The sequence below is a fragment of the Camelus dromedarius genome, chromosome 30 (genome assembly GCF_036321535.1).
Source record: "Camelus dromedarius isolate mCamDro1 chromosome 30, mCamDro1.pat, whole genome shotgun sequence".
NCBI classification, from domain to species: Eukaryota; Metazoa; Chordata; class Mammalia; order Artiodactyla; family Camelidae; genus Camelus; species Camelus dromedarius.
The window spans coordinates 11,953,243-11,969,485 of NC_087465.1; the positions used below are offsets into that span (position 1 = coordinate 11,953,243).

General features: G+C 41.3%; 1 protein-coding gene across 15 annotated transcripts in view; it reads right to left on the reverse strand.

Moving 5' to 3' along the window:
- The window catches only part of NCOA2 (nuclear receptor coactivator 2), a 227,297-nt gene that overhangs the window by 78,460 nt on the left and 132,594 nt on the right, over positions 1-16,243 (reverse strand). For 2 of the 15 annotated variants that reach the window (XM_064480868.1, XM_064480867.1), the window contains one exon: positions 4,608-4,655. The exons of the other annotated variants lie outside the window; for them this stretch is intronic. The gene's annotated coding sequence lies outside the window, so the exon portion shown is untranslated. The remainder of the gene's footprint in view (positions 1-4,607; positions 4,656-16,243) is intronic. 15 annotated transcript variants of the gene reach the window in all.

The following is a 16,243-nucleotide window of genomic DNA, read 5'->3' on the forward strand; positions in this document are numbered from 1 at the left end:
GGGGCTTCATAATTGCTTAGCAAAAGGAAAACCACACAGCCCAAAAAGTTGAGGTCAGCACAGAGTTGAGCCACTTCCCCCTTCCTGCTGTTCCCGAGGCTGCGAACATTACCTTCTCCCTCCTTCACTTTCTGTAGTGGAAAATCAGAGGGAAGGGTGCATCAGGAGAAGGTCAAGGACTTACAGAAGATGCCAAGGAGTAAGGGGCTCAGGGGCTCATCAAGAGCGAGGCCAGAGAGGAAGGTGGGCCGAGGGGGCGCCATGCAGGATGCAGGGCAGTGGCTCTGTCACACCCGCCTGGCTGCCCGCTGCTCCCCAGGCTGGGACCTGGGTGCTCAGTACCGCTACTCTCACGTCTTCTGGCCTCAACTCTGATCAAGGGGGCAGAGGGATTAGTGTTTCCAGGAGTCACGTGTGAGGAGGATGAAGAAACGCTGTCACTGGTTGAGGGAGGTGGCACCAACTGCACATTCTATTCAAAAGGTCACATCAGGAGGGGACAATTCTGAAAGCTAATGCCGGAGCTTCCTGCCACTGGGAGCAATGTAACGAAGCCCCAAGGCCTGTGCTGTGCTCACAGTTTGGGGCTGATAAGTATAATCTGTATTTAGTTACATTCATTCAGTATTTACTCCACACCAAGCAATTTATAGATATAATTTAATCAGCAAAAACCAGACTATGAGAAGCAATAGGGCAAAGAAGCCAGTACACACACACTCACTCCACTGCTTGGTTAGTTGTGGGACCTTAAAAAGCTACCTCAATGCTTCAATGACTTCTGTAAAGTGGGAATGTAATCATTAGCACCTACAGCTGATAGCTGTTGAACAGATCAGCAAAGTGCAAAACTAGGATTCGTACACAGGCTGCCACACTCGACTCTTAACTACAGAGTTATGGTAAAGGGTCGCCTCATTGAAACAGCCCTTCTTCCTCCAATGGCAGAGTCACAGGGCAGGTGGGAGAAGCAGGAGGATCTGGACTGCGTGGCTCCAGTGCCTGGCTCTCCCCACCAATGAAGCATCACTGATTCATTCAAAGACTGCCTGCCTGCCAGTCAAGTCAGCCTCAGTGTGTGAGGACCATCAGAAGGAATGCTGTTCTCCAGAAAAAACAAAAACAAAAACAAAAACAACAAGGCAAGAGGAGAGAGCAATTTTATGTAGGAGTAACTCCAATAAGGAAAAACAAGTGAAGGTATCACTCAACTGCCACACACTCCTCTGTGCTGTGAGAACCGAGAAGGAAGAACACTGTGGGGGTGGGGAGGGGAACCAGCCCATGGCAGGAGGTAAGGATGGGGGGTGGGGTGGAGCAAAAACTCCAACAGCAGAACCCTTCTCAGCCGATACCTTACAAACGTTCATTGCCAGTATTTCTCTTGGAACCACAATTCTCATGGCTTCACTCATGGGTATGTGAGAAAAAAAGCATGACTCAGCCCATCTGAGTGAGGTCTCAACAAATGGCCTAGGAATTTTCACCCTGGAAGCAGCTTTCTATAAATCATAAGAATTTAAGTAAATTTTTATCATCATAATAGAACTCTCAGTCAATAACTAAATGTCCTATAGAGTAGGCCTATGTGACAAGGTTGCTGATAAAAACAGCTGTGCATATAAAAGTATAGCACTATCAGGAAGACAATTAAAACAAGTGACTGCTGTACTTAAAATCAGTTTTGGATTTAACATTAGCATTAGCATCATCCACCTTTATTTTTCCCAAAATATATCTCGAGTAACTAGTCTGTATGAAGGGACGAAGGCTGACGGGTTTCGGCAAAGGGACTGGACGGAGGTGAGGAGTGAGGCCAGGAGCTCTAGGTTTCTGTCCCAAGCACAGTAAAGCCACTTGAGCGCTTTATTTTTGACTTGTATCTACTCGAGGCTGGCTTACAAACCACTGCATTTGTAGCTTTGAAACAGCATTAATTTCCTCTTAAAGTAAGTTATTTAAATGCCAAGTTTTCCCTTTTATTATTGTGGGATAGTACCTTAAAGACATTTCCTCAAAACCTAAAAATTTCAGCTTTTCAAACATTCTTGCTTCCTTGTTTTTTCTGTGTCTGCCCCGTATGTCCTCTTTTCTGAGCAACTTTCCTGGGCTACGTATGCCCGGGACACATTGCCAACCAACCTTTAAACCACCAAAAGGGGGAAAAAGGAGAAGGGGTCTGTAGTAATTGGCCAAGTTGAGGACAGGCAGATCTTCTGCTGACCACAGCCATGAGGCTGGGGATGCCCCCTATGAATCACTGCTCATTAACCAGGAGAGAAAAGACAGAGTCTCCAAAAGAAAAGGGAAGAATGACTTTAGTGTTGGAACAGGGAGAGAAGGAGGGCGTGGAAGGTGGTGACAGGCAGGCAACACTGACTCCTGAGTGCCTCTCTCCTGCCAGCCATGGGGCCAGAGGCAGATGCCACCCCAGAGCAGACATGCGGATTTATGCCCCGTTCCTCAGTGGACGAACCAAACAAACGACAGGAACCTCATTAGTGAGGTGCTCTAGCTGAGACCCCTCCAACTGACGTTCTTAGTGCCCCGTGGAGGCTCGGCTGGGAGCAAGTGCTAGTGTCTCCGAGAAGGTAGGTGGGGTGGGGTGGCGGGAGGAGGGGGGCTGCTGCAAAGTCCCATTTTTTCCCACCGAAGTGACACAGACAAAAACCAGAGGCAGATACATAGATAGATCTATGGCTTCCAGTGTGAATGAACACACAGAAAAAGCACCTAAAATGAACCGTATAGATACCTAGATGAGTTTTAATGCATTCTTGTAGATCAAAGTTAAATATTAATTTCCATCGAAAAGGAAGGAGATGGAGAATACTGAAGGGCAGCATCGAAGGTTTAGAAAGTTTACTTTGTGAGCTAGGCCTAACATGTCTGCGTGTTTTCAACATTCACGTGAAATTAAAATCACTGAGCATTTCACTCTGAATTCTGAAATGTTCAGTGTAAATCACAAAGACTGAAAATGACCCAAGTAAACTCCCTGCATCGTATCTGATGGTAATTGCAGTCACTGAGGACAAGCCAGTGTCTCTGATGCTGGGGGGCAGGGGTGAGGGTGGAGGTGGGATGGGGGTGGTGGCGAAAGGACAGACTGGAAAAGGAGTTTCAGTGTGTCCATTCTTGTTATCTGGACCCGAACAATGGTCCTGCTTTCACAGCACATCCTCCCTTACATCCTCTGATATCAACTCGTACAAACCAGACAGCAGAGGAAAAATTTACAGCCACAAGAACTGATGTCTTATTTTCTTAAAGTAACAACAATCTGGGGGGACGGTGTGAACAATGCCAGTTAAATCCTTAGCATAATAAAAGAAAGCAAAATAAAGTGTTAAACCTCAACACGACTAAAAAAAAAATGCACTCTTGCATGAAATTCATCAATACAATTTACAAGGTAACAAAGCTATTGCTCACAATACAGCCTCATACCATTAACACTAGTTAATCATCCAGGATTCATGTAAACAATAATGTGCATTTTATCTTTTATCAGTACTGGCCACCTTCCAAACAAAGCCTGTAAAACTGCCAGATTTATTATATGCTGAACAAATTCAGTTAAAGAATAAATAAGGATAATACTATTGCTGAAATCCAAACATAATAACTGATCAAACATTAGATCCCTATGGCTAGTTTCAAGAAATACCTTTTAAAAGTGAGGCCTGCTCTGAAGTTCCTTATTTTGAGATGAAATTTACAATGAAATGACATACAAAGCTGTTGAAACAACTTTAATTATCAACGCCTACATGAGGAGGAGCTGCCTGATAAATTATCTAGGTCTTGATACGAGACCAGAGTGGCCCAAGAGCTTCCAAGGCCTTCCAGGTTCTTCCTGCACTCCCCTCACAGATACGTGAACTGTTGTAATGTGGGGTCTGATTCTTCACAAACGTTGTAATACTATGAAATACTCAAGTAATATTAAGTGTGTATACACACATTTTCACTTAAACACTTTTCTATTTAGTCTATTAGATTAATTAAGAAAGGACAATCCTGCAGAGCTCTCCATGGCTCAGAAGTCCACCCCAAAAGTTAGATGTATGCACTATTTCTTTATCACAAGTAAAAACATTTGCTCATTCAAAACTGGAAACAATTTCTCCCTCAGAGTATACTGTGTTCCAGGAGGGTCCTTTTATTCAACAACAGCAAAATTTCTGGGCCAGATTCTGGTAAGTCTAAAACACCCCCACAGTATCTAATGTTAAAAAAATACAAAATATGCTTTTATGATGTAGATGCCTGAGAAAGATGGAAAATAAGGAGTGAGCAAATCCTTGTACGTCAGTGAGATGCTGCAGCAGAAAAGACGTGGAACTCACAGGAGGGCAAATACCACTTTTTTTTTTTTTTAAATTTTTTACTGGATGGATGGATTGATTGAAATATCACTTTCCAAACAATGTCAACTAAACCCAAATTACCCAAAGCAAATGATATTTTGGCAAGACACCAACTTTTGGCAAGAGTTAAATAAATATTTTGTGCAGTAAATACACAGATTATATGTGCAGATATGTTTTTGTTTCATACAAACCACACGTGCAAATAAACTAAGGAGAACTATGCAGACTTACTGAATGTGGGGATGAGGGCACATGGAAAATTCCAATCTTCTCTTCCCACTGGCAAAACAGGCAATGCATTTAACACAGTGATAGAAGATGCTGATCCATATTTCAAAAACACATTTTAGTTATCGGTAAAATGGTATTTTTCCCAAAGTGTTACTACTCTTCACCAAGATCATAGGAACACTTTTAACTCCAACTTTATCTAACATTACTTGGCTTCTTGCTTTTCATACAACAACATTTTCATTTACCCCACATATTAGAATGTTTATGTTACAGAGTGAGACTCAAAAAAAAAAAACTGTACACTAAATCATCAGAGACAATAGTTAAGTTGCAAAGTTTTAGGAGACTCACTTCATATAAATTAACAATAAAGGGAAACAAATTCTCAGTTTAACTCCACTACTTTTGAGCAAATTACTGTATATTTGACTTTTCTATTAACTGCAATGAGCCAAACACAATCTACAATTATCAGGATATGATTTTTTAATAATAAAACACTAACAGTTTACAGCTGGACACAGGATTCACGAAAATAATGCAGTCTGCAGCTACAGCTGTTCCCCAAGTAAAATGGCTTCGGCACCTACCTTCTCTGGCGCTGGTTCTTACTCCACGGAACAGTAAGAACCATGTATAAACAAATGTTTAAGCTAAAAATTCCTTCCTTTTCAATATGCTCCGCTCTTAGATTTACTTTTGTATAATGGCCCTAAAGTGGTATATTAGGCAGTAACTAGAAGACATATTCCATTTTCTGACTGAAAGCCAATAATACTCATGAATTTTTTAGCTGAAAGACACTTCAAGATGCCACTGGGAAGACTGTAATACACACATTAGGCTGCAAACGGGCGGCAGCAGCTCCTTAACACATGCTGCAATAATCAGATAAATGGCCAAATTCATGTTCACTGGGTACACAAATATTTTGCTGTAACAGTTCCATCATCTCCATCTCTCTTCAAAAAGGAAAAATCCTCTCTGAATGTCTTAGCAAAATTCAGTGCAGAATATGTAAGTAGCAGAAAGCTGCTCTAAACTATCATTACCAACAGGGGGGAAGACGTCTAGTCTGACATCAGTGGGAGAAGATGGTTTCCACTTTCTGAATGCTTTCAGGCTCAGCTCCTTAATATAGCCCATCACTGGGCAGCCTCCATCCCTGACGACGTCCGCTAGGGCTAATACAGCCAGGAATAGCAAGACTAGGTTCTAATAAGGCCTCAGATGAGAAAACACCAGGAATGAAGCTGCGTTCCTTGCAGAGAGTAAGCACTTCCCTCCCCTGCAAACTGGGTGTACTTAGTCCCTAGTTAATATTCACAAAACCAGTTTTCACTGAAGGCTTATTAGTATTCTGGAAAGAAGTCATCAAACCAAGAACTACAACGTAGGCTTGTGTTTGAGTTTCGTAACTTGTCCAAGGTTAAAACTCAATTATCATGTCTTTATTCTGAAACCCATTTTAAACTTTTCTGAGACTAAAAAAAAAAAACAACTTCCTAATTTATGAAAACTTACTGAAATGGCAAGGGCAAGACAGTCTGTACCTCCATAAGAAATGTTTTTATTATTCCAGTTGTAAAAAGTTTTTGAATAAATAAGTGAGATCCTCTCCCAGAGTATAGTATGTATTTTGCTTTTCTTTTCTCATTCTTTTCTTTAATCTTTCTTTTTTTTCTTTATTTCTGGCTAGTACTTAACTGAGTACTTACTTTAAGTTAAGCACTATACATATATTTTCTTGCTTAAAACCCCACATTTTACTGTTTTTTATACATGTGCACACATTCTCTCTCTCAAAGCCTCACCATTTACAGATTGTCTAACCTCTCTGACCTGTTTCCGTAAGTAATTTGTCCAAGTCACACAGATAATACACGACCCAGGTATAATTGTAATCACCGTCTCTCAGCAGGTTTCTCTATGGACTTTACACATAGGAGCACCTTTAGTTCCCGTAACAATCTATGATCATCACCATTTCACAGATGAGAGAACTGGCGCACAGAAGGGAGACAGGAACCTGACCACGGCCACTCAGGTAGGAAGCTGCAGAGCTCAGTGAGTGCAAACAGCTCCTCAATTCGCAACAACTATCACGTGAGCTTGAGGCTACTCTCTTATAATACATTCACTGAACAGAGAAACGTAAACCTATGTGTATTACAGAAAGCAGCATATTCTAATTTAATAAGTACTGAATATGTAACTTGAAAGTACTCTTCTTCTTACTAAAATATAGCAGTATCATTGTAAAATGCAAAACACTTGTGTCTGTAAAGACTGTATATACAGATGAATTGCTGTCCTGCTGAAGCTCACAGCCTAGTGCAGAAAGAAAACCTTGCCTGAGCTGAAGTATTATTGTTATTACTAAATTTATTATGAAGTTATTGAAATAATAAAACCAGCTAGGAATTTTCTCTGGCATACCAAGAACGCTGTGTTTCATTCAAAATAGTAAGAGCCTCCTTTTCCTATAGAATTAGAAGTAGTAATTGGTTAATTTAAAAAGGCAGTTATCAAGAGCGATTATAGAAAATGATACCCACTAGTTAAATCATTTTAACTTTAAACATTACACATTTGTGTATCAGTCTCCATTGGGGTTTCATATTGTCTTTCTTGCATAAATCAGACCTATCATTAAGGCATTGTCTACTATTTCTAATTTTTGTTTATTTAAAACAGAGCTATAACTCATAGACACTTAGAGTTCTCCTAAGTGCTTATGAGGTATGGAGGTTTTCATTACTTTTTCCCAGTCTGTGTGGCTTATACCTATTTGGTAGCAATTTTGGTCCATTTGACATGAGTTCTTCAAAGCATTCATCTTAGTTTTTATAGAAACATGTGTCTTTTCAAACTCACAATTAACCAGTTATATAACATTTAATTAAATTATGTGATCACAATAACAAGTACAACTAGCATAAACGAGTTTGGACAAGAAGCTGGCTCTTGTAGGCACACAACATCCCTGCTGTGCAGAGATGGTGTTCCGCAGCTGCCCACCAGCCTGGGGCACTCGGAGCACCGCATTCCTGTGACTTACAGACAGAAATGCAGCCTTGTGGTTGCGCCAGCCTATCAGTCCCAGTGCAAACTGATTATTGACATTTGTCGAGTAGACTCATGGGGAACACAGTAAATAGTACAGACATAGAAAAGACCCCGGCAGATTCCTTAAAAAATGAAAAATAGAGTTACCATATGATCCAGTGATCCCACGCCTCAGACTATATCCAGAAAAAACTTACAATTCAAAAAGATACACACATCCCAATGTTCACAGCAGCACTTACAATAAATAGCCAAGACATGGAAGCAACCTAAGTGTCCATCAACAGATGACAGAAGCGGAAAGTGAACAAGGAGGAAAAACTTGGTTTGGTGGGATGACCCCTGACTCACTGTTCACCACACAAATTCCTACAGACTTTCTTTCGGTCAGGCCGTTACAATAACTCCAAACAGTATTTGCTGTGAGGCAGTGGTTGCATTCAAAAATAGAAAAAGGCAGTTCTCGGCCAACAAAACTGACCATCCTCCACAGTCCAATTTGGTCTTATAAAAATAAGCCAAATTAGGTATTTTTATTTGCAAATAATACATACCTACAGGATGCTTTACTGAGAATTACTAAAATTCTGAAAGTTATTTACAAGAATTGACTGTTTGAAGAGAATTTAAGAATTACCTTGGTATCTGAAAATGTAAGCCAAAACACTTAACCATTTTTTTTCCACCATTTTTTTCCCTCTCTCAAACACTGGATTTTGGTAATCATCAAAACTAACTATACTTTACCTTGAGAGCTTTGTACTGCAGCTTAAGTTTCAAGCTTGGGACATACAAAGAGCTTCTAGTAGAAGTACAGTCATATTGCTCGTACTGCAACTGTTCAGTGGAGCCCAGAGCTCTGACCTCCAGATCAGGGGCTGGGGAGCCTCCTCAATGTGACAGACTTTGCAAGAGCAGAGTCATCCTGGAGAGCTGTCAGTGGACAGCTTTCTCCTCCTTCTAGCTCCAGTTGGAGACTTTAGAGTATTCTGGGAAGTAAAAATATACCTGGACTTCAGAATAGAGCTGCTACTTACCCTCTGGGTAGTTAATACAAATTTAAATCCAAATGAGCACAAAGTGCATTACAAATAATAATTTAATGGGCTAATTAAGGGTGGTCTAAAACAGGCACTGAAAAGATTAAAACAAACTCTTTTAGGAAGTTTTACAATATGTCATTCTCTACCTTTTTTTCAATTAGTCCTAAAATGTGTTTGCACTGAGAGAGTGAAGAGTGTTTTATAAAACCGACACCTATGGATAAAAAGCTCTGTAAGACTACTGCACCTCATTTAACTGTAACTGGCAATAAGCATGGAGTGAAACTTTAAAGAAATTAAGATAATTGCTTGACACCTCAGAGACAGATAACTATATTATATTCCTTTTGCCTGGTATTGGGGGAAAAAAAAGAATTCATTAAGCTGAAACTCAAACCCTGGTTCCAGTTAGGCTAGAGGATATGGAGAAAACCACGCCCTTAGAGATGTTACAACACATTGTGTGTGTATGTTCACAACACAGGCATATGATTTCATATGATTTCTTTAGTTTGGTGTTTGGCTTTAAGCCAATGTTTTGAAACCTAGAGTAATGACTATTACTTAGGGCAGAAACACATTTGGGCCCCGGACAATTAAATTTTATATGAGGTTAAGTTTCTAATTAATACAGGTCTCTTTTTGGTATTAAAAATATAACCTAAATTATACGGTTTTAATTTAAAAATCTAGTTGCATTTCTTTCCATCTGATGTTCAACTGCACTGGTAATTATTGAGCAGCTAAGGGCAAATTACTGTGCTCTCTGGACTGCACTGTAATGCAATCACTTAGTATGAAACAGAACTTAATCACAAGACATCAAAGACTTAGGAAGAAGCAACAAGTATGGGATAAACTAAAACGGAACATAGCACACACGAAAAATACCAAGTGCTAGCGAGGAGAAATCACTTCCTGTTGGCAGGGAGCCGCAGCAAAGGTCTCATGAATGCCCAGGCTGGGTTCTGAAGAAGGTACAACCTTTCAAAGGGAAGCTGGGGTGGCGGTGAAGGTGTCTGAGACCCCAGGGAGCCAAAATGGTGCAGTTAATAAAGAGCAAGGGTGGTGAGAGATGCTGGGAGACTGCATGGCCAGGTGACCGGACGGTGGGGGTTCTGGGGCTTCTGTCCTCACCTGACCTCTTCTGCCCTGTTGCTGTCAGGCCCTGGTTATGGTGCTGGCTGCATCCTACCTTGGCCAGGGCAGCCCGAGAACTGCAGCTGGGAAGGCACACTCGGGACGCCCGGCCAGACTGCGGGAGGCACATGGAGTCGGGCGGTGCTCCGGGCCCCAGCCCGGCTGAGCACCAATCCATCCACTGCCATCTCCTCCCCAGACAGGTTTTCCTGCCCCATCAGTGATCTGAAATCTGACTAACTTGTAGTAATAAGCTAGAAAGAAGTAAAGGGAAAGATAAAGCAGGGCACGTTTTATTCATGGAATTCATTTCTTCACCACACATTTAGTAAGGACCTACTTTGTAGAGTCAGAAATAGGAAACCTTAAATGGCAGAAGGAGTCGTAGTTGATTTAATAAACCATAGGCACAGTGACAAATTTTGCGCACGGGGGCTAAAACCACAGCTGGAATGATGTGCTGGAAAGATCAGCATGGCCATGGTATAAACGACATGTTTGGAAGTGGAAGGAGGGGGCTGAAGACTAGCTAATAGGATATTGTAAAAGGCCATATATCGCATGACTGCATTTATAGGAGATTTCCAGAACAAGCAAATCCACAGAAACAGAAAGCAGATTAGTGGCTGCCAAGGGCTAAGGGGAAAGGGAAAAGGGGAGTGATTGCTAATGAGTACAGGGCTTCTCTGCGGGTTGATGAAAATGTTCTGAAACAAGAAGGCAGTGATAGCTGCACAACTTGTGAACAGACTAAAAACCAATGAATTATATACTTTCAAAGGGTGAACTTTATGTTACGTGGATTATCTTAATAAAGCAGCTATTAAAAACAAAAAGCCAGGAAACAAAAACAGCAAGCCCCACAAGTTCTTAGGCCTGATACTGGGAACTGGGCAGAACTGTAGAACAGATAAAGGGATGGTTTCCAAGTGTTTAGAAAACACGCTGGTGACTACCATGAGCAAGAGTGACTTCTCTAACAGCGATTCATCCCAAATGATCTTCCTCATTCTGCTAAAGAGATTAGAGGAAGAATTTTTTTTTAAACTATTATTTTATTACTTTTCTTAAAGTAACACACGCTTATAGTAGAAAATTTAGAAAATATACAATGCTAAAGAACAAATTGCATATATTCCTGCCACACAGAGAATTACCATTAACTTGAAAAATATTCTGCTCAGCATTTTAAAGTTTATGTATATTTATAATTAAGCACAAACTGCATGCACAATTTTATAGATGCTTTTTTTTTACTGCTACGATTTCCCCCACCCCTGGTATTAAAATGTCTTTATAAACATGATTTTTAATGGCTCTATGCTATTCCATCATATGAAGATACAATATATTTTAACCACTTTATATAATCATTTAGTTTGCTTCCATTTTTTATGACTATACATAACACCATGATGAATATGTTTTCTGTCCACATTTCTGATTAACAATAATCAATAGTTTCAATACAATAGTCTCAGAAATGTAATTACCAGAGCAAAGGGTGTGACCACATTTGGGGCTATTTATATAAACTGTCAAATTGTTTTCCAAAAAGGCTATATTAATTCACAATCACATCAGCAGGGTATGAGAGGGTCCACCTTCACATGTGGATCCCAGAAATCACAACAGTCATGGGTACTGTGGTTTTTTAAAATGCTTTTTGAAAATTTGAAGACTGTGGTATGACATTATCTTATGATTTAAACCGATTACTAATAATTGAGTATCTTGAAAATGTTTATAAGACTTCATGTTTACCTGGACACAAAGACGAGGAGTCAGGGACCTGGCAGAGACGGGGCACGTTCAGGTCGGCGAGGCACCTGACAAACCGCCGCCGAAGACAGGAAAGCAGGTTTGGCTGATAATGTCACCTGAGGAGCTTTTAAAAACACGGCTCCACCCAGACCAACGAAACCAGCGCCCCCTGCAGGAGGGCGCCGGGCGCTCAGAGGAAGCCTGCCCAGCGCGCAGTGGGAAGGAAGCGGCCCTCAGAACTGCTGGGCTGGAAGATGACGGAGAATTAACGGGGGTGGGAGGGCATTCTTGGTGTTAATTAACAAGTTATTGTAAACAAAGAGGAGTTCTCCAGTCTAGTTTTTTTAATCAGTGACTTGGAAAAAAAAAAAAAGGAGCACCTGTTTATCAGACAGATGACACAAAGCACACCTATCACGTGTGGTGACAAGAGTACTTCTCTGAAAAAATGTGACAATGAGTGTGTATATGTTGATGAATGAAAAATTGTGCTGAACACTGGAATTTGACACAACATTGTAAAATGATTATAAATCAATAAAAAATGTTAAAAAAAAAATACTTCTCTGAAGCCTCAGCGTCGGCGGTCAAGAAGGAAAGGTCCAGCCAGCATAACGACATTACTTACTCAGTATCTTTGTACTATATGAAAACCAATAAAAACGCAATTTAAAAAAGAAAAGGAAAGTCCCTCACAACCGTCCTATTTCAGTATATTTGGTATTCGGGTTTGGGCGAAGGTGAAACTTCTCTCACATTTGGTCACCATGCACTTTTCTTATTCTGTCTCGTGTTTCTCCCCAAGTACAATCTATAACAGTTCTACCCCCTCCTGCCTCTCTCCCCGTGCCCTCTGACGTCCTTACTCCTGTATATCCTTAACCCAGTCGCGGTACTCGGAGCCTTTTTGGCCCCCTGACCAGGCCTCCCCAGAGTCCACAGTCCATCTCAGCAGAAGCTGCTTGCCCTCCCGTTACACACATACTGGGAACAGGAGGGAGGGTCATACCCTCTGCCCTCCTCAGAGCACCTACCAGGCCACCGCTCTATTACAGGGTAGCCTTGAATAAAAACCTCTGTTCCTTTGAAATCCATGCCTTAAAACACCCTCTTATCAATGTTCCAGTCTGGGATTTACCAACATGCCACTTAATCCCTCACACTTAACTGAAAACGCTGGCACTTGATGAGGTCTTCCTCTCTCTGTGTTCCTCACCCTGGGTGACTTCACAGTCTGTGTGGATGGTGAGCTCCTACCTGTCCTCACAGGTCCTCCTGTCTCAATTCCAACAAAGTTCACCTCCACTTCACTTCAGCCACTGCCTCCTACGATCGTGGCCTGAACCTTGTGATCTCCCAGAGTTGGTGCCCCACCTGAATGCAAAGTCAGGCCCTCAGCTTCCCACTGTGTTCATCCCCGAAAACTGTGCGTGCTAAGACTCTGTTCTGTGCCCTCTGCCCATCTCATCTCTTCCCCAGCCTGGACTCCCCACCAGCACCCACCACCCTCGGTTCCCTTTCACACATCTCTGCTCACACAATTCCTTCTGCAAAATGAATCTCAAGATTTCTCCACTCCTGCAAGTGGGAGCTGAGCACTGATGGAGAAAAGCATACAGCTAAGGGGCAGAGCGGCCCCTCAGAGCATTCCAAGGTTTCCCAACTTGCCTTAGACCCAGAGTCCTGCCTGCCAACCCTTGTATTTGTTCTCCAGTCAGCTCCTTCTATTTACCAGCCACTATTTCCAGCTCTTACCACTTCAGCAAATGGCTCGTCAATTTGATACTTAACTTCCCTTCCTCTTACTTACAAAGAAATGTACCACTCTCTTCTGCAACACTCCTGGTATTTGGATGTGTGACCGTCCTCTGGTAAACATCAACCATTCCAACCCCATTTCCTATTTCCTTCCCCATCTTCTCTGACACTTTGTTGCAAAGCTTCTCTTCACCAAATTTTCAATCTTTTTCTTTCTACTTAACCTGTAAGCATACTCAGGTCATTTCCATCCTTAAAAAAAAAAGCCCCTTGAGTCCGAATCCTTCTCCAGGAACCATCCAATCTCACAACGTTCCCGCACATCTAGACCTGGGCAAAGACTACAGATCTGTGCTCCCTTCCAAAGCACCTGGGGGCTACAGAATTTAGAATTCAGATAAATAGACACATTTTTAACTTTAGAAAGAGAATATGTGGCATATGCCATCCTTCATAACATCCCCACAGGGCCTTGGGAGCGCACTCTGTAATCAAATTCAGTATTATTTCTGCAGTGAAATGTATGAATATTCACACTGAGTGGGGCAAATGAAGATTATAGGTCATTCCAAATCCATGCAGGTCAGGTTTTACTGCCAAATGACTTAGAAAAACCTTTCCACTTTCAGAGTTTGTTGACTTTTGAGATGCAAATAAAGGGATACAGGCCTAGAGTTTATTCCTGCTCCCTTCCACTTACTTTATGATCCAAAACAATTACATTTCTCCCCCATCACTCCCTAGTCTTCCATGACACTCAAAAGCCAACCTACAGAGGTTCTGGCATCTCGTGTGTTATGTGGCTTAGCCTCTCTGCTGTGTTTCTCACTGTGGTCATGTTCCCCCCCCCCCCCCGGTGATTCTCTGTTCTGAGGTTTTTCATGACATCCCACTCTCCAGGTCTGCTTCTGAAACTGAGTGACTTTTCCTTTTCCATCTCTTTTATGGGATCTTTCTCTTTGGAGTTAGCCAGGCCTCCCTCAGTCCAATCCTCTCCTCCCTCAGTCATCTTCTTTTCTAAAAATTACATTTAACAGCTTTGGTGAGGTATAATTCAGAAGCCATAAAATTCACTCTTTTAAGATACACATTTCAGTGGCTTTAGTCTAATCACAGAATTGTGCAACCATCACCACATCTAGTTCCACAACATTTCGTCACCCCGACAGGAAGCCCCACACGCATTATGCAATTGTTCCTCTTTCCCTCCTCCCCCCACCCTGGCAACCACTAGCATGCTCTACCTTTATGTATTTGCCTACTCTAGACATAAGACTGGAAACATAGTGTGTGGCCTTTTGTTTCTCACTTCTTTCAATGAGCATGTTTTCAAGGTTCAGCAATATTGTAGCATGTGTCAGTACTGCATTCTTTCTATGGCTAAAGATTGCAATGTATATAGGATATACCACATTTAATGTATCTACTCATCAGCTGATGGACATTTGGGTTGTTTCTACTTTTTGGCTATTAGGAACAATGTTGCTGTGGACATCTGTGTACAAGCTTTCGTGCAGATATATGCTTTCAGTTCTTCTGGATGTACACCTAGGAATGGAATTGGCGAGTCCATACTAACCTTACGTTTAATTTTTTGACAAACTGCCAAATTGCTTTCCAAAGTGGATATGCCATTTTATTTTCCCACCAACAATGTCCAAGGGTTGCAATTTCTCCATATCCTCATCAACACTTAACTTTTCGTTTCTTTCTTTCTTTCCTTTTCTTTAATTACAGCCATCCTCCTGGGAACGAGATGGTATCTCGTTGGTTTGCTCTGCATTTCCCTAGTAACTAACGATGCTGAGCATCTTTTCATGTGCTTATTTGTCATTGCTTATCTTCTCTGGAGAAATGTCTGTTCAAAATGTTGTCTATTTTAAAACTAGATTTTGCAGTGATTCTTAGCACAACTTTAGAGTTATGAAATGCTCTGAGAATCTGATCAAAGACAAAAGGAAAACCCACAAAGATTAAAAAAAAAAAGGCACAAAATTCTCCTAAGAAGTCATTAATGTGCTATAAGACCACATACGGACCTTCCAGATTAAGCACCCTCACTCTGCATCACAACTTCTCAACCCTGGCACATACTTAAAGATCACCAGGGGAACCCTCCTACACTGCTGGTGGGAATACAGTTTGGTGCAGCCACTATGGAAAACAGTGTGGAGATTCCTCAGAAGACTAGGAATAGACTTACCATATGACCCAGGAATCCCACTCCTGGGCTTGTATCCAGAAGGAACCCTACTTCAGGATGACACCTGCACCCCAATGTTCATAGCAGCACTATTTACAATAGCCAAAACATGGAAACAGCCTCAATGTCGACCAACAGGTGACTGGATAAAGAGGATGAGGTATATTTATACAATGGAATACTACTCAGCCATAAAAACTGACAACATAATGCCATTTGCAGCAACATGGATGCTCCTGGCGAATGTCATTCTAAGTGAAGTAAGCCAGAAAGAGAAAGAAAAATACCATATGAGATCGCTTATATGTGGAATCTAAAAAACAAAAACAAAAACAAAGCATAAATACAGGACAGAAATAGACTCATAGACAGAGAATACAGACTTGTGGTTGCCAGGGGGGTGGAGGGTGGGAACGGATAGACTGGGATTTCAAAACTGTAGAACAGATAAACAAGATTACACTGTATATAGCACAGGGAAATATACACAAAATGTTAAGGTAGCTCACAGAGAAAAAAATGTGACAATGAGTGTGTGTATGTCCATGAATGACTGAAAAATTGTGCTGAACACTGGAATTTGACACAACATTGTAAAATGATTATAAATCAATAAAAAATGTTAAACAAAAATAAAGACCATTTTTCAAGCAGGA